Source organism: Perca fluviatilis, unplaced genomic scaffold (assembly GCF_010015445.1).
Source record: "Perca fluviatilis unplaced genomic scaffold, GENO_Pfluv_1.0 PFLUV_unplaced_scaf_12, whole genome shotgun sequence".
NCBI lineage: Eukaryota > Metazoa > Chordata > Actinopteri > Perciformes > Percidae > Perca > Perca fluviatilis.
In genome coordinates, this window is record NW_024375525.1 from 59413 (window position 1) to 82638 (window position 23226).

At 41.8% G+C, this 23226-nt stretch overlaps 1 pseudogene; it reads right to left on the reverse strand.

Moving 5' to 3' along the window:
* Positions 1 to 1114: 1114 nt before the first annotated feature.
* LOC120555039 overlaps positions 1115 to 23226 on the reverse strand; it is a 60755-nt pseudogene continuing 38643 nt past the window's right edge.

Sequence of the window (23226 nt, forward strand, 5' to 3'; positions counted from 1 at the left end):
TTTTAATTTCAAGTGTATACGCTATTTTATGTGAATATATATCAGTGTTTCTAGTGAGGCTAGGACTAAGTCTATGAAATAAAATGGTACAACAAAGACAAATTGTCATGTATTGAAGAAAGTTGAGCAGAAAGTTCAACAGACTCAAAAAGCTGCTGATGATCCAGTGAAGACACTCTGAGCAAACTCATTTCAAGCAGACATTTTATTAATATTTGACAGAAAACTGCATCAGTCATGATATATAGACATACATTGATATGGATTAACATGCACAGCACAGCGATCAGTTAGGTAGTTTCCAGGAGGATGACTGGTACCTCTCCAGCTACCAGTCACCACTCACACTACCCTCGGTCCCAATATATACTGTAAATACATTGAATCACTCAAAATGAAAAATAAATGTACATGAAATGATCAACATGTTTCCACATGGCCAGAGTCTTCTGAAATATTACAACTAGTCATTAAGCATGGATACACATGAAGACACAAGGGTCTATAATATATAATCACATATATTGATTATAATATACATCAAATGAAAGTCCATTAGATTTCATGGCTGAAGTGTGAAAGTTGAGCAGAATATTTCTGTCTGAGTTCAGTTCTGTAACATCCTCTGAACAAACTGATTAACAAGATGAGGAAACATGTTTAACATCTTTATATGAATATTTATTAATGTCAGTGATGTGTTACTCTCCCACCACCAGTTTACTTCTGTCAACATCACACTAACATCAGAATAAATCACAGCCTTTAATCTACTGAACAGCACGTTAGAGAAATATTAAAACATTAAAATTACACAAAGAAAACTTAAGAATGATAAATGTATTTGTGATCTGACTTCAGTTAGTGATATAAACTACAAGATCAAACAGTAACAGTTATTACACCATAGAGGAACTGTTTCCAGGAATTACACATTTAACATATAAAAGGTGATTACATTTGTAAATATGTGGCATTTGATACGTTGCAGAACCAAAAACAAACATTCTAAATTCAGAATAAAAGACATAAAACATTTTTATATTTGGAACCAGATACTTAATTGAAAACAAACACAATTTAAAAATTTTTGAGTAACACAATTGGACTCAACTAGAAAGAAGAGAAGGAAAGCAAAACTTGTAAAACCTACATGTTGGCATTTAGACTGAATGATCTTTTGATACATTGAAAATGAATATTTTGCATCAGATAATTCACAGAAACAAAAATGAATGAATTCTTACTTTCGAGTAAACAATCACATACCATACTTAATCAGATAATAATAATAAAAAACTGGTCCGTCCTATTTTGACAATACCACATAAAGACTGAGTGGTGATTAAAACAATATAAATGTTTGACAGAAACACTAAATAAAAGATTAAATTTGATTAACTGTGCACATCTTTTCAGTGACAATATAATGGCTTTCATCTGTCCCACAAAAACATAAATTCAAAGTCTGATTTAATCAAACTAGAAACAATGTGCTGTGCATGTTAGAAACTAAACATACTAAATGCACCTAACATGTACACTGACTCAAAGTATCAAAATAGTATTTATGGTGTCCTCAACATAAACAGAGTTAAAGCAGATTATCATTTATTAAATATATTAAATATGATTTCAGGTAAAAGTGAGCACTAATTGCAGTGATGTTCTTATATTTTCCTCTTGTAAGCCTTAATGGTAAAATCACTGTGTACTGATAATATCTTTAGCCTTTCAGAAGATCTAAATATCCATGTGAGGAGGACGTGCACCTCTGTAATCTCAAAGCATGAAGTCTCTTACTTGATGTTAAATGACTCTTTGATGCTTGCTTCTGCTTGTTCACGAGTGATCTTTTCCCACACTGGAGGAATATCAGCAGGCTCTGCATTATATGCTTCAGCAAACTGCCTGTTGAACTTTGCCATTACATATTTCCAGTAGTCTGATGCCTCAAGACTTGCATCTGGAGTGATTCTCCAGTCTGGGAAGATCTCTCTGTAACTCTTGTAAGGGTGGTATTCACCATTTGTAGCTTTGCAGCAAAAACGGTAGTCACTGATCACAGAGGAAGAGCATACGTCAGTGGCAAGTTTTTTTGTCTTACACAAATGGATTCTACCCAGACCCTCTGGCCGATGTAGTGAAGTCTGGTGCTCAGTGTGGGATCTTCCTCCTGCCTCACAAGGCGCTTCGCAGAACGGACACTGATGACCACATCCAATCAGTTTGGTGAAAAGCTCATCCTGAGGATTCACATGAAGTTTTTTTAGTTTCATTTGGATGTTAGTGTGTTTAAACTTTTCTCCAAGAGCGATCACCATGTCCTTCACACACTCTGTGAGCCAGTGAGCAAACGGTTCCTGGTCTGCATTGTTCAGGATCATGAAAGCACCAAAAGCATCCTGGGAAATGACCAGTTTATCACCAAGTTCCTGACAGACATTTTTAACGAATGTCTTCAAGTTGCCACTCTTTTCTGTTTTAGCTTTGTTGATGGCATTATTTATGTTTCTGACACTTGACTGGAGATGTTGATCCTCAAACTTAAACAACATAGACTGATTTGAGAAGCGTTTCTCTATTTGATCGAGTATCCATTTCTTCACATACTCCTCATATGAGCAAATATAGCTCTGATAGTTTTTAAAGTCATCCTTTGAGAGCAAATCCAGTAAAACTGAATACTGGAAGAACATGCGTGTGCTGAACTGCTGGCTTGTCAACATTTCACCAATGATATCAGGACCCAAGGAACGGCTGACAAAGTCTTCGACTGCAGGCTTTAAGCAGCGGTTGGTGAATTCTTCTGCCTTCTTCTGGCACTGGTCTCGGTTGTTGAACACATCTTTAAAATCAGCTCGAAACTTTTCTTTGTTTTGATTCAGACATTGTTTTGGATCATTCCTTTGTATGAACTCTTCATGCAGTTTCTGAAACTGTCTGGCTGCAAATCCACAGATGTGCTGTTTCAGAGAAACTTCAAACTCGATCTCTCTGTCTTTCTTAACATCCTGATTGTTTTGCAGCCTGTCATCAATCATGTGTAGGATCTCCTGGATGTAGGTATCATGGTAATTGTTCTTTTTTTCCAGTTTTTCAGTCACAAACTGTGTGCAGTCCTTTATGATATGATCAGCTAGGTTTTGCAAAGCCTTCACGTGATCTTTAAAGTTGAACATCTTGCTGACTGTGTGTATACCCTTCTCGTACCATCCTGCCCCTGTGTATGTAAAAGGCTCCAGTCCACAATCTTTCAGGTTCTTTTTACTTAATAATTCACAAACATGACTCCCCTTATGTGCTAGATTTTCTCTCAGGTGGTGGGACACACTTGCAATGACATCTGTGGCCTTTTGTTCAGGAAAGGATAGTTCATTTACTATTTGATTCCACATCTTATCAAATTCTTTGTCGAGCTCTTTGTCTGTCATCTGGACTTTTTTCTCCCGACATTTTTCAATCAGTCTAATTACTCTCCCCTCTAATTCTTTTGTGTGGTTCTCCTTGATTCTATCAACTTCTGTCATTCCCTGTCTGATGTCAGATGCTGCTGTGAGTTGATTAAATACAGAGCGCTCCATTTCTCGTCTAAGGCTCTTTGCACTGTTTGCAAACTCCTCTCTGTATTGTTCAACTAGATAGACATGACCCTCGGTTTTCTTGAAGTACTCTGTCAGATTGTCAAGGAGTGTTGTCTCCCATTTAGACAACACTGTGTAAGCTTCACTTTTCAAATCTGTGAGAAGTTTGTTCATGTCAGATGCCTCAGATTTCCCAGCAACTGTACCGTAGTTGGAAATTCTTGTTTCAGATTTTGTCACCCATGTGTACATTTCTTTTTTGAATTCCCATTCCCAGTTGTTGAATTCTGTGCAGAGCCTCATGTATGCATCAGCCACTAGGCTGTTTCTGAAGCTGAAGATGAAGTTTTCGTGCTTTACTGCATTCCACAGGCTTTTCATCCACTCTGTAAACTCCAAGATATTATTAGCAGATGACTCACCACTTCCCAAAATTTGGATTATGTTCTTCTTGAGCTCATATACAGCTTCGCTGTACCCTGCATTGACTGGTGCCATTGGTGGGTTTCCATTCCACAGTCCAGGAATGTACCAGTTCCCAGTGTCTGGACTGTACTCCATCACATCAGTGAAGCTCTTGTTCTCCTCTTTCTTTTCCATTTTGGCTGCTGCCTGGGTCATCTCATCTAACTGTTGCAAGAGCAGTTCCCTGTCTCGTGAGTTCTTCTCATGGGCTGAAACATCTGACACATTCTGGTGAACAAACTGACATTTTGGCTTTTTGCCAACCGCTGTCATTCTGAGGAAGGCATGCACAACTATTTGTAGGATGTCCTTCATTTCTGTTGAATTCTCCATTGCAATATTGATGATGGTGATATCACTCAGCCCCACAACAAGTGTTGCAAGCTCGTTGTCGTGCTCATGGCTATTGTCCAGTTGTGCAAGCTCTGGTGACTTCAAGCCCTCAGTGTCAATGATCACCATGAAGTCACAGTTGAGTTCTTTTTTAAGATCTTCATTGATTCTGATGAGCAACATAAAGGCACCTCGAGTGCATCGGCCACTGCTGACTGCAAACTGCACTCCAAACATGGTGTTGAGGAGAGTGGACTTTCCTGTGCTCTGAACTCCAAGGACTGTGACTACCAGTATCTTGCTCTCTGGAGGCACCAAGTTATTGAGCTGAGAGAGAACGTCACTCACCCATCGGAGAGGTATGTTGGATGCATCTCCATCTACAAGCTCAAGAGGGAATCCATCACGTAACAATTCTGCACAAAGTTTGGGCAGATGCTGTAATTGTTGACGTGATAGGTTTCTGGAAGGGAAAAGTGAAGCTTCATAGATCTGACCCATTTCACGGAAGAAGTGTTCAGTCCCCAGTGAGCTGTTGGAAAGTTGTCTGTCAATGTCTTTGATCTCCTCTTTGTTCTCAGAACTTTTGCGTTTTTCTTTGTACTGCTCCCTGAGACCAGACAGTTTTTCTCGGGACACATTATCGAGGTTCATTCGCATCCATTTCAGGAAATAGCTCCTCTCTATCCCTGGGCTTGATATTGCTTTGATGAAACATGTCATTGCATTTGACATGTCATAAGAGTTCTGTTTTCCCCTAAGTTTTGTTTTCTTTACCTGAAGATCACTTTTGTATTTTTCTATGTCCTCAGTTCCAACTTTTCGAAGCCGGAATTCTTCCTTCTCTAAGTAAGTCACGTCCTTCCATATTTGGCCTTGCAAGGGTAGCTGAGCTTCTTTGTATTTAAGGATATTTTGAATTTCTGCAGTGATCTCATCTGCATTTTTCTTTGCATCCTGGCACTCTGGAGAGTCTTCATCAACCGAGATTCCCAGGCCGGTCATGCGGCGTGGGCCGCCATCTGCTCAATTCCCATCTTCATCTTTGTGTTCTGAACAACACTGCTGACTGTTTTCTGCAGGATTTTGACAAAGTCTGCATCATTGATGCCTTTACCCTTCAAAAGGATGTTGCTATTAGTTAAGCCCAACTGGGTTGCTAACTTCTTTAGAGCATTCATATTAAAATGCTTGCTTTTATGGTTACCCACAAAGAAGAGCTGTGCCTTGTGTTGTGGTTGGTTGGTAAGTAGCTTACATCCAGAGTCCAAAGTGTCAAAGAACACAAAAACTGCTGCAGATGTCTGACACAAAAAAGAAAATTGTGTTTCAAACAAAGCAATGTCCCCACGAAGGTTAGCTACCGCTACTGGCTCACTGAACACATCCATGTTTTTGTTCCCACATGGAAGGTACCAAGTTATTTCAGCCAGTCCATCGGATATTTTCCTTGGACTGTCACCACACTCCATATTATGATGAACAAAGATATCATGGTATTGCTGGGGATTGCTCAGAAGCTTATTGAGGATCTCTGACTTGGACATTGAGATTTCACCCAGTCTCACAAAAGATATCATTGGAAGTTCAGAGAGAACAATTCTTTGTTCAATGAAGCCCTTGGATTGTAAAAGAGACTGAGGTCTGTACTTTTTAACAATATCTCTCATGGCCCAAAGCATGAGTGTGCACTTCTTTGTGTCACAATTAGGAAGCAACAGAGGCACAGAAAACTGACACATGGACATTTTGAGGGCCATTTCCTGCCGTACAAAACCATCAGAACACAGAAAGAGAGCAGTGATCATGTCAAGGGGGTTTAGCATGTCACCTGAATATAGAGTGTTGACCAGATTATCAAGATCTAACTCTGCATTCCCTAACGGATCATCATAGTTACATACTGATGTACATTTCACATTCCTAGCTGTCACATTAACCATCATCAGTTTCTTCAGAAAATGCCATGGAAGATCTGAATTACAGTTTGCAAGTTCATCAGTAATGGTCTTCTTATCAATCTGAAGTATTGTGCTCAGGGATAGCTTCTCTTTGTAGTGCTGCTCCAACCCCAGATCCTCCAATAGGCCTTCTAGGTGTGTCTCTGTAGACATGAAAATTAAATAAATCCCATCACTGGTTATTTCAATATTCCATAGCATCGATCAAACTTAATTTTAACATATACTCAGTTGACAGTGTATTAGGTCCACCTAAAGCAAATGTAGTCTAATACAACAGTCTTGCATTCTACCAACCTTCACAATGTTATGTTGTTTTGAGTGGTGTTGATTCAAATTTCATTAGATTCTAATTTATCTGTATCTTTCATATTGGATTACAGTTTGGGTGAGTACTGTTCCTACTGCTGTCAACAAATAATGCTCTTCCAGAAACATAACTTGTTCACGTATGGTTAGCTCCTATTTATATTAGCTTAGCTTTTATTCATATATAAATCTTATTTATACATTTTATTAGTTAACTTTAACTTATATTTTTAGCTTATGTTATTATCTTATGTTATTTTACAGTATATGTTATTCTATATAGACTTACATATTTATTTATATTTATTTAATTGTTCCAGTACCACGAACATCCATTTTATCACTTTTAATGACCCCTTGGGTTGTCAGCAAAGTAATTCATGTTGTTACAATACAATAAAGTGCTTGAAGTTGAACCTCATCTTTAGGCTACTTGTTGTTAAGGTAACCACTAACTGTAGTTAGCTGCTGTCATTTAGTTAGCTGTAAAGCTTTCCAATTAACTGAGCCCAGGGTGCAAGGAGCCAAAACAAGAAGAAAACCATCTCAGTACTGTTTTCCCTGTCGTAAAGCTCCCTAGCAGTATCAGAGTCTGTTTTGGAACCAGTCCAGCAAACTCTCGGGCTGTGTTCACTGAAAGCTCCCAGTCACGCCAGAGTCAGCTAAACAGTTAGCATGATGGATAAACGTAACTCACATTCAGCACTATCAGCTACTGTAAATGCTAATCAATATCCGCAATGCAACAAGCCTCCCTAGCCTCTGATTGGCTAGTACTTGTTGCCTCCGTTGGTTGGATTGGTTAGGTTTAGAGGAGTGAGATTAGGAGTGAGGAGTGAGATTGGTTAGTGTAAAAGTACCAGGATAAGCAAATTAGAGGCAGAGAAAGGCAAGTTAAGAGTAAAGTTGCTCGCCGTTACAGTTATCAAAGCTCTCAGTAAACACGGCTGGACGGGAACAAACACAACTTGATTTACGGAGGATGCCAGATTTACGACAGAGAATACAGTACTAAGATGGTTTTCTTTCAAAGTTTGGCTTCTTGCACCTCGGGTCTGAATCAGCTGTACAGCTAACCAAGCTAACCAAACTATCTAGCTAATGGCAGCTAACTACAGTTAGTGGTTACTTTAGCAACAAGTAGTCTAAAGCTAATGTTATCTGTCCAAAACTCCATAAACCCCCTCAGTACTGTATTCAGTGATATCTAGTCTCACATTGCCAGACCTTCCTCAACAGCGCTGCGTAGGAGGGTCTGGTGAATGCACACAGCAGTACTGGATGGGAGAACAACGTGCTCTGGTTTATTGGTATTTCTTTAAACCAATCACAATCGTCTTGGGCGGGGCTAAGCTCCGGACGGAGCCACGGTGCTAAATAGTCTCTGGAATGAACTTGTTTTGGTGGAACATGTGTACATGGTAGTGACATGGTTAAAATGCTGACAGCTAACACTAAACAATGTAAAGTTTGACTGTATTTCATTGTAGAGGATATTGTAAATGCCCTTTTACCATCTGGTGGTTGTTTTTGTCAGTCAACAGCAATTCACTAGTGAAATAAGTAATTTTTAAAGTTATTACATTATTTTTTAAATCATTTAATTTTGACAATATGGCCTTGGCGCAATAATGTCCCCAACTGTTGTTTACTACTTCTTACCCTTCTTTCTTTTTTTTTTACTTTATTAAAAATTATCGGTTCAGGCACCGTTTAGGCACTGGCACCATTTTAAAAGTACCACTTTTAACAAACGATGCCCAACCCTATTCCTAAAGCAATTTAGAATGTATTTCCTCAGCATATTAGGTCATATTGTTGATTGTTATGGCCATTATTTGAACAGTAAAAAATTATAATAGAAAGAGTTTGTTTTTTTTTTTACTTTGATGTCACTAATGCTGATTATTCATTGATTCATTGGAATTGAATTATTTAAAATACTTTCACAGCAAAAATGATGTGTGATTAATTTAGATTAATTAATCACAGAGTATGTAAGTAATTAGATTACATTTTTTTATCGATTGACAGCCCTAGTCATAACACAAACATCTCAAACAATGCATTAAAAGTGTCATTATTTACAGAATGACACTTATTCACGACAGCCATAAACAATAATAGAGACTCTTCATGTTCATGACAGGTTTCATGTCTTATGCCATTATTTATGACGTAAATATTTTTGTTGTTGTTTATAAGTTTCATCATTCCTGGCCGAGCAACGAGCTGCCATCCCCGGCAGGCGCTGCTGGCTGTCCCGTCACTTTATAGAGCTTCTCAACTCCGAAAACTTTGAGGCAAATTGTCAATTCGGCAACGATTTTCACAAGACTGCCTATATTCGAAATGTAAACAGTTAATTTCTTGCCTAAAACATTCTCAGATGTGAATTTAGTGATGAATAAATTGGCAAAAATGGTTAAAATTGTCCTTTTGTGTGTCTGTCTATGTACCGGAAACGGCAATGGTTGAGGCATGTGTGCATCACTTAAAAGTGTCCCCTGGAAACACTTCCGTTGTGTTGTGTTTTATTTGCGTGCATTTTCTTTTAGTTGCGTGCTGTGGTTTATTTGTGTGCGTTTTCTTTTAGTTGCGTGCTGTGTTTTATTCGCATGCGTTTTTTTTTATTTGCATGGCTTTTCTTTTAGTTGCGGGCTGTGATCTATTTGTGTGCATTTTCTTAATGTTGCGTGTTGTGGCCTCTCAGGGCCACCGTACTGTTGCCCTCATAGACTGTATGTTGCTCTGCATAACCAGTTGTGAGTTTATTTTGAAAATTCATTCTTCAATTTTTTTTTTATTGCAATTATGATTTTATTTGACTTACTTGTATGGACAGAAACCTGGAGAGAGTTAGACTCTCCTGGATTCAGCTTGTTTGTGTCTGTTGTCAGATCTTGCCCAATGTCTCCCTCACTGGAACAAGTCACAATGGAGCTCTCCACTTCACCAGCAGGGGGGTCAGACCGACGAGGCCGGGTCTCACTGCTGACATGGCTGGGCTCTGTAGGAACAACATAATGGTATCACTTATGATGTAAAAATCATGTTTCGTCATGTTTATATTTAAAAGTGCTGTTTGACTGCCAAGTTAAAGAGGTGTGGTTAAAAGACAAAGCCACATATATAATCACCTAATGCCCACAATATACAATATACCACCTATGTAGTCTGAATACACAATGTTAGAAGTACACACATTAATATTTGTTTAGGTTATGGGCCGAAAGATTATTCAGACAACACTTTTTACTGTCCTACAACCAGTTTACTTTTGTCAACATCACAGTAACATCACAGGCCAGAGGCCTGTACTACAAAGTAGGATTTGACTGTAAAGCACATAAAACATAAAACTTACACAAAAAGCTAAAGAAGTATAAAACTATTTGTGTGCAACACTATCAGAGTTGAGTTAGTGATATAGAGGGAGGGAGCTGCTGTACTCAACATTAAACAGCAGGGGGGTCCTCACTACATGTAAAACCAGAGCTGTTCTCTAATCTGTTCAGTGAAGTAACTTTTGGTGAAGATCAAACAGTAACAGTTATTACACCACAGAGGACACTGTTTCCAGGAATTACACATTTAACATATAAAAGGCAATTACATTTTAATTCTATTTTGTAGTTATTTAATCAACATCACACATAATTTAACTGTAATGAAACACATTTGATCATCAGAATACAAAGCTGTCTGCTCTCAGTGATTCTGTTCATCTAGGTCATTGCTTCTTTGTTTTACCAGCTGCTGCTAGTTGACCACACATGTAACGCATCCGTGCTTTTATTCCTTTTATCTTTGTCCATTTTACTTTTCATCTCTTCCAGTTTCTTCTTCTTCTTCTTCTCTGTGTCTCTTCTCTCATTCATCTTCTCAATCAGGAAGTCCAAGTGGACATAAGTGGACAGTAAATTAACATTCAGGGTGATCTGCTCCAGATTGGCGAAATGCTGAAAGGACTCCTCCAACAACTGATCTTTTTCTTTCTCAAGTTCCTCCATGTTCTTCATAAGAGTTTCCAAAAGGCTTGTTTTCTTTTCACTGTCTGTTTTACAGTTAAACTGCACCACAAATACCAGCCTCCAAAATTTATAATAAGTTGAATCAACATCTCTTAAAGGGGTGATAGTTGTATATGTCATAGTTGAATAACGAGTTCGGTGGGTAAATAGTATACATTTGAGCTCAAAATCCCATTGACACCCCTTTACTATGAAAATCTCATATTTTGAAACTGCCGCTGAAAACGGGCGAATCTCAACAAAGCTGAGTTGCTTACGCAAGCGTCTCAAAATCCGGAACCTTTGTCAGCCCATGGGTGTATTAAGAGAACAGTCGCCCCAACATTTACATAGGCTACACAACTGACCTGAGATCAGGTAGAACATTTACATAGGCTACACAACTGACCTGAGATCAGGTAGTACATTTACATAGGCTACACAACTGACCTGAGATCAGGTAGTCTTCTGAATCTAGCTAGGTCACGCAGATCTCTGCTATTCCATTACAAAATTCACTTCTGAAACTTTTTTATGCGATAAATCAACCATGTAAAGCTCATATATGGGCCGTTTTACAAAAATGTATGTCTAATTGCAAATTTTGTTGTTAGCTTTATAAGACATTTAGTTAGATGTTGTATAAGTGGCGTGACGAAATTCAAACTGTAAATATACTCTAATAATAATTACGCCGAAAATGAAGCTAACTATCCCTTATTTTTTTAGCTACACACAGCTATGAAGGGACAGTCGCAGCTGACGAAACACCTAGCTAAACTTCACAAATATTAATTAACTTGAAATTGGACACCGTTGTAAGCTTTATAAGATATTTAGTTAGATGTTGTATAACTGGCGTGACAAAATTCAAACTGTAAATATACTCGAATTACGACCAAAAATTAAGCTAACTAGCTGTGATTTGTAGCTACACATAGATAGGATTGAAGGGACAGTCGCAGCTAACGAAACACCTAGCTAAACTTCACAAATATTAATTAACTTGAAATCGGACACCGTTGTTAGGTTTATAAGACATTTAGATGTTGTATAGCTAAGTGGCGTGACATTGTGTGTAACATGTGGTAAGAGATTGCTGGTGTAACAAGCTCGCTGACCGTGCTCTCACTCTCACACAACGGGCCATTTAGCTAGCAGGAAGAGGGGAGTTACAGGCCCTGGAGCTCTGTCAGGGCTGCCAGCCTAACGGAGCTCACAGCAGGCCGGGGTCTGTGAAGGAAGGCAGGCCAGGCGGCCAGGCAGCAGCACCGCCGCTGAAGTCCAACACACAGTCTTACCATATTTGCAATTAGGCATCAATTTTCGTAAAACGGCCCATATTTGAGCTTTATATAGTTGATTTCTCACATAAAAAAGTCTCAGAAGTGAATTTGGTAATGAAACATTGCAGTGTCTGGAATATGAGATTCTGTTGCTTCTATAATGTCTGCGTATGGCAATTCGCTCAACCAATCAGCGCGCAGCTCATCTAAATATTCATGACCATACCATATTTGGAAGAAAAGCTCTTGTTACAAATAGAGCCAAAACACAGGGATGCATAAGGGCCAATAATATATCAACCAGGCCATTTTCAGCCCAACCAATGTTACATACCCCATTAGGAGACCATAAGGAACAGTGTGAAATACTCTATATAATCATTCTATCACCCATTTAAAACACGTTTAACAAATACTAAACATGCTAATCTTAATGAATTATTAATCTCTGTTTTTATTAGATTGTATTACCACCTCTTTAGTCTGAATACACAATGTAAGAAGTACACACAAAAAAGCCTTAAATTGAAATCGGACAAAAGTGTTAGCTAAGCTTTCTATGACCTTGGGGTAGCTGTGATATACATGCCGTGACGAAATTCAAAATGTAAATATACTCTAGTTATGCCGAACGTATAGCTAGCTATACGTGCTCTTTACCCATAGCATTGAATTGACACTAGCAGCTAACGAGACCCCTCACGTTCACAAAAATGCCTTAAATTGAAATTGAACAAAACTGTTAGCTTTATAAGACCTTGGCGTAGCTATAAGTGGCGTCACCAAATTCAAACTGTAAATATATTATAGTTATGCCGAGAGTGTAGCTAGCTAGCTAGCTGTGATCTTTTCTTATTGTATTGAATGGGACGCATTGCTAGCTAGCTGCTCCTCCTAACAAGAACCCTCACATTCACAAAAATGCCGGACATAACTGTTAGCTTTGTAAGACCTTGGGGTTGCTGTGATATAAGTGCTGTGACTGTAAATCTATTATCGTTATGCCGGCAGCCACCCAAACAGCCCTGAGCCCCAGTAGTGCAGTAGCTACCAATGTTACATACCCCATTAGGAGACCTTAAGGAACAGTGTGAAATACCCTATATAATCATTGTATCACCCCTTTAAAGGGATACGCCACCGTTTGTTGAAATAGGACTTATCCCGGTCTCCCCTAGCTGTGGGCCAAACTATTTTTTGTGCATGCATCGTTTTAGTCCGGTGCAACACCGGCAGCGCCGCCGCTAGTTAGCTTAGCATAGTGAATGGAATCCTATGTTGCCGGTTAGCATGTTGTGAGTAAAAGTGAGCCAACACAAGACAAAAAAACAACCTAATTACTTGCACTGAGATAAAAAATGTGTTGGCCCACCTATCTACAGCCAGGGGAGACCGTGATAAGAACTATTTCAACAAACGGTGGCATATTCCTTTAAACCAATCACAATCGTCTTGGGCCGTGCTAAGCTCCAGACGGAGCCACGGTGCCTCTGCTAAATAGTCTCAGGAAGGAACTTGTTTTGGTGGAACGTGTACGTTCAAAAGAAGTTTTAGTCGTGCAACAGAAAACTCAGATTGGACAGATAGTCTAGCTAGCTGTCTGGATTTACCCTTCAGAGATCTGAGGAGCAGGTAACCATAGTCCTCACAGATCCACCAGAGGTTAGAACACCAACACAGAGACAGAGCAAGGGGACAGACACCCTGCTGAAAATTAGAAACATCCGGTAGAATTTCAAGCGGCACCAGAATAATCCCATGAATGAAACGTTGTCGATAAAGACTATGTCATCAAACTGTTCTTTTGACTTTTAATGACATCCTAATATAGTAAAAAGTTATAATACCATTTGACATTCACTCTCTTCTGGCTCTCTACGAAGGCGGTCACATTTCTCTCCCTCTCCTCCCGTAGCCTACCCTGCTTTGCTCTCTCGTCTAGTCTCCAGAGGCGCGGGAAGTCATTTCCAGCAGGGGTGCGGGGTGCTGGCGGGGTGCGGCAGAACAACTCTCCCTCTGCCCCCCCACCCCCATGAAGTAGGCTACATACTGCTATATACTGCACGGGCGAACTATATAGGCACTAAATCACATGCCAATCACTACTGGTCAAAGATTCCTTTGCAGCGGCCAGGTTTAAATCCGACCTGCGCCCTTTGCTGCGTGTCATTCCCTCTCTCTCTCTCCCCCGTTCCTGTCTATCCACTGTCACTATCGAATAAAAAATAATAAAAGATGAATGACTAGTCCAGCTGAGCAGGCGTCAAGTATGCCTTTCCAGTTCAATAAACCAAGTACTGCCATCTGACTCACACATCACAATACAGTGTTACAATTAATTAAATCATACCAAAGCGTTGTATGGTTCAAGACTATGGCGATATAGTACTCACTAAAAAATCACCCAAGCAGAAAGCACAATAGTAATTCTGAAACGTGATTGACTGAAGATACAACAATACCATCACACAACACAGCTGAGCGCAGGTTGCAAAATAACAGTCACTTAGTCAGCTGCTACTTCACAAACTGCAAAGGCCAACATATAGGCTACTGCACTGACAACTAAGTCTCACACGAGGCCTATAGCAGCATCACAAAATTATGATGCAATACGTCTGATATGCATGGCATTTCAATAAACTAAACAAAATATGTACATTATCTGGTCACACGGTCACAACAGATTATATTAACCTACTCAATTTACAGATAGCATAATAGCTCTTACCTTTAGAAGTTCTAATTTCTTGTCTTTTTCTTTGCAAAGTCGCAGATCAAATCCTCTAAGTCCAGCTCTCGCAGCTTCGCTAAACCCTACTACAGATGCGCTGCTGTGTGTTGGTAGCACTTTACGAACAGCGGCAACAAATGTCTCCGGTGGACAGTGATATAGAATCCACTCCCGTGGTACCGTTTCACCGTGGTGAAGGTGTCGGGTCAGTGCCTCGTTAGTGAGGCGCCGGGTCTTTCTTCCGCCAGCCTCGTCCCCCTCCGAGATGCTGGACATTTAGCCGCCGATTCTGAAAGGCTGATATCCCTCTGGGTATAACTTCCTCCCGGACGGTCTCTGTAATCGGTCCCCGTAGTGCAGGGTCTTCAGAGATGATGGTACCTGAGGGGCCATTACCTTGTTCTGTAATGCTGATGACCGTCCGGCCTCATCTCTGTCTTTTTCCACAACAACTTCGCTAAAGTTAACGTTAGCTACCGTTAGCTGTGGCTGAGTGTAACTGGTAGAAGGCAGCGATTCTTCCAAGCTAACATTAGCTAGCTCCTCGACATCCTCCTCTTCGTCATTCCCAGCTCCTTTTTAAAAGCTATTTATTCGCGGGACATTTTTTATAGCAGCCGCATCTTTCTCTCCCTTTTCCACACTTTCACTCGCTGATACAACCCAATCTGACCGGGGATCAGTTACAAATTAATTCCTATTTCTTTCAATCTTTCAATCTCAACTCGTTCTTAGAAAACTGATCTTGATTCAGTGCGATGTAAACAACCTGCTCTATGCCCACCCACCTTTATCTTTAGCCAATCTACACAGTGCATGCGGCCTTCTCCCAATCATTACATTAAACAACTTTTACTTTATTCTGATTGGATAATTATCACCATAATGATTAATGCCCATTGTGTAACACGGGCTTGATCGCAGTTTGACAACAAGGGGTGCTGCCACCAACAAGGGGTGCTGCCGCACCCCCAGCACCCCTACTTCCCGCGCCTATGCTAGTCTCTGTCTCTGTGTACTTCGAGAGTCTCTCTCTCTGCACTGCTCCAAAATACCAAGAATTATGGATTTGATCAACTGGTCTCTCAGCGCAATTGACACCATCTTCTCGACAAGAAGCTCGGGTTCGGGGGAACCTGACTGCCCTGCCGGGACGTTCGCAGCTGGCTACACGATGGACGCGTGGGAGAGGTGGCGGGTCGTGTGTCTGGCGGTTTCTTTCCGTGGAGGACATTGAAGATATCTACCTATTCGGAACCATGATAACAGGTCTTTTGCTGATTGGCTCAGGCATTACCCTGGTTTATCGAGAAATTAAGAAGAAGACGGGAACCGAGCAAAATACCAGGCTGCCCGTCAGTGTTGAAGCTGTGGGCAGAGCTGTTGGAACTCAGATTGTGACTCTGAACACCATGAACCACAAATTGGATACCATCTTGGAGAAACTGACAGCTTTGGAAAGGAATATTGATCGATGTGGAGACCAGAGTAGACATTTTAGAGAAGACGTGTGTAACTAAATGCGGCTACTCGCCCTAAGTCAAAACAAATTCCAATCATATCTTTTCGGCTCCCTGAACCAGCGCTGGCCTTGGCTGAGGCCGTTGTTGAATAATCACTCCCCCTGGAGCACTGTGTAATGGGAAAATTACATTTAAGCCCAATTCCTTATATTTTTACGTTTAATTCGTACTTTACTGCTCTCACAAATGCTTAAAGAGTCTATCTCATTTCCCACATGTAGATTTTGTTTATAACTTTGTGAGACATCCAGTCTGGAACATTATGTGAGCCTGAACCGATAAAGGTACAAGGTCACCCTAAAACTATCTCTAGTTTTCCCATGCCAGTTTAGTGTAACTGGGGGGATGACGGTTGTACAGGGAGGAGGAGGTGAGATGGCTCCAAGATGTCTCTATTGTAATTCTTGATTGTCTTCATGTGTATCAGATTGCCTGTCAAAATTGTAGCGTCATAATTATCCAAGTGCGTATGTGCTGTCACTCTGAAGATGCATATAAGCCTGGTGTTCTTGTTCACTCATTTGAGACACTGACTCCACACTGGGCTGCGGCCTTTTGTGAAATCATGTTGCTCCTATTTGCAAATATATCTTTTTTAATCAAATACAAAAACCCAATATGGTTTTAGTCTCAGTTTTTCTTATTTGTTTCAATTTACTAAACTCTGAAAACTCTTCCCCCTGCTGCAGAGGAAACTTCCATAACAGAATGGCGACGAGGATGGGGATCATGTGCAGGGGTCAGAAAAAAGAGACTCTGTGGTTGACTGAGGACTCGCGATCCGAGATCAAACGATCTTCGCCTCTACCTCGCCCAAAAAGCATTCAGAGAGAGAGGATCAGAAACCACGGAGGACTGTACTAACCCAACACTGATCTATTAAGACGGAAGCAATTCCACGCAGCAGGGTAAGATCACACTCTAATTTAAATTGAATTAAGAGTAATTGGAATTGGCTGAAGTAAAACTTCCAGAAACAAATAGGCTACTGACTTTGGACACTGAGATAGGATAACCACTTTGGGGTTCTTTGTATAGATTTTGTTGGTATTTTCAAAGTTTCATAGATAAATACATAATTGTGACTTTTTGCTTTATAGATTTTCAGGGGACAAATCTAATTAGATTTTTAAAGGTAAATCTAATAAACAGTTTATTGGCACCATAAAACTGATCCACGCACGGGTGTGACATGCTTTGTAGATTTTCGGGGGACAAATCTAATTAGGTTTTGAAGTAAATCTAATAAACAGTTTTTCAGAAACTGTTAGGTTTTTTTGTGCTTGGGTTTTTCCGAAATAAGATAGAAACCGGGCCTTACAGTGACGATTGTAAGTAGGATAGAAGTACTTCTAACGTATCGGGTTGATCCAGGGTCACACATCCCTAGGAGAACCGTGGTGGATGACATAGGTGCGAAAATATGGCTCAAAAGTTTGGATTGTCTGCCGTATTGGTCGAACATTTTTGGTTTTAAATTCGGGCAAATTGAAAATATTCAAACAGGAATTAGGAGAACAAGAGAAAAAACTAATAAAAAGACAAAATTAAGAGGATTTAAAGATACTGAGTACAGGAAAAACAAAGAATGTTTTCAGGGAAAGGATGCAACACACATACACCAATCCTCATCAGTTTTCTGAAGCTTTCTCTAAAAATCAGGAAGACAAGTTGGAAAAATGGAGGGACGAAGAGGACACAGACTCAACTAAAGAACGAGTACGTGAGAAAACCATGTTTGAAGCGATTTGTCTGCATGTTACAACAGGCTGGTGGGCAACATATGGAGCATGGACCCGAAAAAGGCCACTCCCACAAATGACGTGGTCGAGCCAGAGAGGCCCCAGACACGGCAGAGGGTGCCGAGGCGGGTACCGTGGGCAAAATAATGAGCCCTACAACCAGACCAGTGTTGGTACTGAAGGACTTTGGACATTGGGTATGTAAATGCCCGAAGAAAAAACAAAACACACCTCAGACAAAGAACAACACTTGTCCCTCTGTTTGACTGAGTCCAAAAGCTGATAAGGAAGGTAGTGCTAAAAAAAAAAAACACACACACACTTGCTTCATGCAATGAAGAAATGCTTGGCACTGATACACTGTTTTTTGTTTTTGCTATTATGGACAATTGATAGGTTAGAAAGTTCTGAAAAAAAGAATCTAATCAGTGTAGGATTCCCTTAGGGTACAGATTTGATCATTGGCAAATTATCAAAGATGTTTTATCAATATTAATAAAGTTATGAATATGGTTATTAATAACTTTATCAAATCGACAAACAATCAAAACGGGGCACCACCCTGCTAGTCAGGGACCAATGATCAAACTGTGGAACAGTCTCATTTCTGTGGTAATCCTTTAAAAAAGGAAATAAAGGAAGGGGTGAATCCAAGCAACGGACCTGATCGACCAGCAATTGTTACAAGTACACAAATAATCACAAGCAACTGCTAATTAAGTATAATAAGATTTATTAACTTCACAATTATCAGTAGCTAAACAATAATCCTTCAATAATAAACTCATATACCTTTTTATAATATCACAACCAAAAACAAAGCAAAACAAAAGCAACATGGACACGTCTGTGTCTGTGTGAGTGTGTGTGAAAGAGAGTGAGTGACAAAGGGGGGGGGCGTGTCGGAGTGTAGTTCTAAACACCAAAACAACTCCAAAGATGGCTACTCCTGTGAGCTGCACAAAACTATTTAGCCTCAAGAGGGCGGTAGTGGTGCTGCGTGCGCGGAGAGGGCTGAAGAAGCCGGGGGGGTTGCTAGGCAACGGGCACGCTTAGCCGATCTGGTAGCTAGTCCCTGTTTTAGCTAACCCTTTGCTCATTAGTAACAAAACAAAACGCACTAGTTCTAATATTCTGCCCAGAACTGTGTAAAAGCCTCCTTACTGTGCGTTGTCTGTCAGTTAAGTCTCTTGGCCAGAGCTTAACAATCCGTTTCGTCAGGAGCAAAAGAACGAAAAACGGATTCCAGGTCGACCAAACAAGAAAAAGAACAGTCCTTTTCTTAAATCCAGGCTGATTAAGCCCGCTGCAGATGAAGGAATACTTCGACAAAGTATTTCCTCGGATCCCCTTTGTATATCAGGCCAATATACTTTGTACCAGCTCGAAACTCGGCCAGCGAGGTGATGCTGGTTTTCTAGTCCGGACTAGAGTGCTTCCTTTCGCGACGTGAGTCACGGTGGAAAAGCTAAGAAGCACAACAGCGCTAACGTTCGTTCCCGCTTTCCTTGCGCTGGCGGGGTGGTGCATCAAAGAACCCGACGGCCAATGGGAAAACTGCAACCTGGTCCAAGGTGTGAAGCAGTTCTTTGTCTCACCGCCAGTCTGCCTTGTCCCACACGTGTTAAATGCATTTTCTCCATCTTGAGATTTTGCTTCCAAGTAGCAGCCTCTAGGAATTTGGTGCAACTGGCTTTGGAATTTACATGTAGGCCAAGATCCTTTGTCTCGCAGTCAATTCAAGTTGAGCCAAATCGCTGTTTAACCAACCCTTGGTCCCCAACAGTCCCCCTTTTTGCTCTGAAGAGCGGTTGGTCCCGGTCTTTGGAGCAAACCAAAGGACCATACAGTTCATGGGAGAAAAGGTTAAACTGATAAACATAGTCCATGTCTTCCTGGAATGAGAAGTAATGAGAGGCAAGTTCATAATGTTCATATGTTGACTGAGGCTACAGTGTCTGGGCAGACAAAATGAGGCAGTTGTCTGGGCAGACAAAAATTCTAACTGTAGCTAAACACCAAATGTTTAAACAAAATACAATAGGTAAGCAATGAATTATCCCTTTTACAATCATTGTAGTTATTTCAATATGACATTAACCCAAAATATAGTGAAACAAAAACAAATGAAGGAAGATAGGAAAGAAAAGTGAAGTAGTTAGGGGTTAACAGGTTCACTCCAGAAAAGAATTGGGGTTCACCAGTGTATGTACATGTGATTGTGTGCATGTACCTGTGGACTGGTGTATGTATGTTTTAATGTCAAAACAAATACTCAATGCAGACTCTAGTCTGTATACATTCTGTCTTCTGATGCGTAGGTAAATAAAATTTTGAGTCCTATCTCTCATTCTTATGAGCTACGTGAATTTGGAATTGCACTGCCAAGACTATACGTCAGATGTACCTGTGAAGATTGCACAATATGGTTAGTAGCAGATTTGTGGGTCTACAACACGGCTTGAGTTTGTTGACCGAAGAGATTCCTTCTCTACCGATGCTTCGCATTAAATCTCTCGCTACTAACCTGGTCGTGTTTCTGTGACACCTGACAGTCTAAAGCATGCACTGGGTTCTTGAGGAACAGAATGGAACTAACAGTAAATGGTATCCTGAAAAGAATTTTACTACCGAAGCTCTGAGGTAGTTTGATTACTGTTTGAAAAGTTTAGGATGGAAGCGCATGTCAACAGAGTGAGGTGAGGCATGCAGCTATCCCTATGACTCAACTGGTTTGAGTCTTATCCTCTTGGGGGGAAAAGCTCCCTACCCCTTTCCAGGTGCAGAAGCTGCTCTTCTCCTGGGAGTGAGGACCACATGGGGAGTTGGTCTGACTGAACGTGTGGTTCAGGAGCAGGACCGTGGTTGTCACAGCTGTGCAGTGGGGTGTTGAAAGGCATTCAACCCACATGGTGAGGCTGCACGTGACGATCAGGAGGTACTGGGTACCTCGCCCAGTTCTGGTAACTGGGCCGATCAAGTTTACCTGGAGGTGGGGCCATAAGTGTATGACCCCCTTTCCCTGGAGTACAGAGAAGGCGCCTGCTCCAGCCACCTTGAGGAGAGTCTGCGGGGACTCTGAAGAAAGGCAGTGGTTTTGCTTTGCAAAAGCTGGAGGCGGGTCAGGTGGGCGCAAGTGATGGTGCAAGTCTGGCCTGACGGCCGGATTCTTTGGCCAAAGTGATATGGGCACGTCTGTTGGCGTGGCGCCATAAAAGGGTGCACCTTTAACCATACAGGTGTGGCACGGTGCATCGCTGTTGTTCAGCGAGCAAAGGAGAGACCTGTGAGGGTTGGAAAAGTCAAGGCTGCCAGACTGCGGCGGCTGTGTGCTCGCCGGCGGCAAAGAAAAGTCAGAGCCAGGATCAGGCTCCCGAAGAATCATGGCAATTTGCTCATGAATGATGGTGACTTGTCCGTCTGGGGCTGGCAGACTGCCTGCAGGATCAAGTGGCCTCAGGGTGTCGACCTGAGCCTGAATGTGTCCCCGGTGGCTGTCGGCGAGTGGGCCTGGCCTCAGGTGATTGTGACCGCTGCCCAAGTCCTCTGTGTCACTCACACAGATGAGACTAGGATGCACCAGAGTCATCCTCTGGGGTGTGATATCGACCAAAACAGGTATTGTGATGGGCGGTTTATCAGGCAGGTAGCTGGGAATGCTACCACTAAATGCTACGCTTAATACTGGTGTACTGAGGGGAAGCATTGTTTTAACGACTTCTGCCAAAGTGTTAGAAGGTGTCTGACTTACTCTGGAGACGCAGTCCAGCAGGGCTAGGGTGCTCACACCCCCTTTCTCCCCTGCTGCGGTATCTGTACCGTGGGCGTTGCCCTTGTGGGCAGAGTCTCCCCAGGATGTCAAGGGAGGGGTTTGTGAGGCGCTAGGCGTCGTGCTTTCGGGGAGCACTCTGGGCTCCTTTAAGTTACCTCCCTGGTCTAGTGGTTAGTAGGTTCATCCAGGTCGGCTAGACTGTTGGATGTGGTCGGAGGGTCAGGCTCAGGGTCAAAGGCAGCATCACGTGCTTCTTGGACGTGTGAAGGTGTCAGCATACTTACCCGTTCCGTTGGGTCACACCGGTCACTCTGTCGTAGTTGGAGAGTATCATGCAGCCGAGGCTCGATCAGATAATGTCTCTGGAGCCGGGGGGGGTCGTTCAGAACATCAGGAGAATCATAGTCACTCAGTTGAGGACGGCTCCTCCCCTTTGGCAGTGGGGAGGGAGTCTGATCAAAGCGGGATGGCGAGCTTTGTGGCTTGCACCGTTTGTCAGTGGACGGAACTCTGATTCTACCTGTGTTCCTCTGATGTTGCAAGACCTTCCTCCCCCTTTTGGCAGGGGAGGGGTGCTCTCTCCTCCGAGGGGGAGGAGAATAAGAAGATGAAGAACGGTCTCTTCTCTGGGAAGAAGACAAGTGGGTTTTTCGCCGAGGTGGCGGAGAGAAACTGTGTCTCTGACTGTGAGGAAACCCAGGGGGAGGAGAATAGAACGCTGTTCTTTGCTTGGCACGCCGGAGCTGTGCCGAGAGGTCCTCACGGCTCTCCTCTAACCGGAGACCTCATCACGCCTGGCTTGGACTCTTTGTCTAAGCCAGGCTGTTTTGCGCTGCTCAGCTTCATAGCTGCCTTTCAGCAGTGCGAGCTGTGCTTGGAGGACAGCGCGTTGCCGATGGGTTCGGCTCTGATAGATTAGCACCAATTGGCCAAGCAAGCCTTGTATGCAAGCTTTCAGCATCCAGGACGGCTGTGCTATGTAAGCTACCAGTTCCTGGAGTATTTCATCGCAGGTAGTTTCATAACCCTCACGGTTATTCTCTTCAGAGTCTAGGATGAGACAAGCGACCACATTCTGCAGGACTGTGTCGGTCGGCTTGTCGGAAGCTTTCGCCTCCAGCCTCTGGTACTCAAAGCGACTCATTTTACCTCTAGTAAAGAGTGTTGGGGACCGAGAGTCTGGTTAAACCTGATTTTAACCAAAAGGCCTCAGATTAAACTGACCGCTGGATAGAGGACACACATGAGCTCAGAGACAAAGGAATCTTGGCCTGCATGTAAACTCAAAGCGGGGGTTATTCACACCTCTATGCGAAGTGCCAGCCAGAAGGGAACTCTTCACAACTGGCAGGAAGTCAAAGAACTACACAACTGTAGTTTTTCACCCTGTCAAGAGTTTCCAGTCTTTCTATTGGTTCAGCGGGACCATAAAAACAGCAGGGGGTCCTGACCTATAAATAAGCCTGATCATCCAAAATCCCTCGTCTTCCATTGCAATTCCCGT